This window comes from Triticum aestivum, unplaced genomic scaffold, assembly GCF_018294505.1.
Source record: "Triticum aestivum cultivar Chinese Spring unplaced genomic scaffold, IWGSC CS RefSeq v2.1 scaffold161895, whole genome shotgun sequence".
In the NCBI taxonomy this organism is placed as follows: Eukaryota; Viridiplantae; Streptophyta; class Magnoliopsida; order Poales; family Poaceae; genus Triticum; species Triticum aestivum.
In genome coordinates this window covers 1-755 of record NW_025280886.1, presented here as the reverse complement: position 1 = coordinate 755, position 755 = coordinate 1, and the positions used below count along the sequence as shown (strand labels likewise).

Genomic DNA, 755 nt, shown 5'->3' with positions numbered 1-755 from the left:
GGTTTCCGTAGGTGAACCTGCGGAAGGATCATTGTCGTGACCCTGGCCAAAACAGACTGCGCACGCGTCATCCAATCCGTCGGCGACGGCACCGTCCGTCGCTCGGCCAATGCCTCGACCACCTCCCCTCATCGGAGCGGGTGGGGGCTCGGGGTAAAAGAACCCACGGCGCCGAAGGCGTCAAGGAACACTGTGCCTAACCCGGGGGCATGTCTAGCTTGCTAGCCGTCCCTCGTGTTGCAAATCTATTTAATCCACAGACTCTCGGCAACGGATATCTCGGCTCTCGCATCGATGAAGAACGTAGCGAAATGCGATACCTGGTGTGAATTGCAGAATCCCGCGAACCATCGAGTCTTTGAACGCAAGTTGCGCCCGAGGCCACTCGGCCGAGGGCACGCCTGCCTGGGCGTCACGCCAAAACACGCTCCCAACCACTCTCACCGGGAATCGGGATGCGGCATCTGGTCCCTCGTCTCTCAAGGGACGGTGGACCGAAGATTGGGCTGCCGGCGTACCGCGCCGGACACAGCGCATGGTGGGCGTCCTCGCTTTATCAATGCAGTGCATCCGGCGCGCAGCTGGCATTATGGCCTTTGAACGACCCAACAAACGAAGCGCACGTCGCTTCGACCGCGACCCCAGGTCAGGCGGGACTACCCGCTGAGTTTAAGCATATAAATAAGCGGAGGAGAAGAAACTTACAAGGATTCCCCTAGTAACGGCGAGCGAACCGGGAGCAGCCCAGCTTGAGA

The 755-nt window shown here is 59.9% G+C and overlaps 1 non-coding gene across 1 annotated transcript; it reads left to right on the top strand.

Annotated features, from left to right (window-relative positions):
* The first annotated feature begins 259 nt into the window (after positions 1 to 259).
* LOC123178503 (5.8S ribosomal RNA) lies at positions 260 to 415 on the top strand. The gene has a single exon (XR_006489629.1). It is a non-coding gene; the product is annotated as a 5.8S ribosomal RNA (ribosomal RNA).
* Positions 416 to 755: the final 340 nt, after the last annotated feature.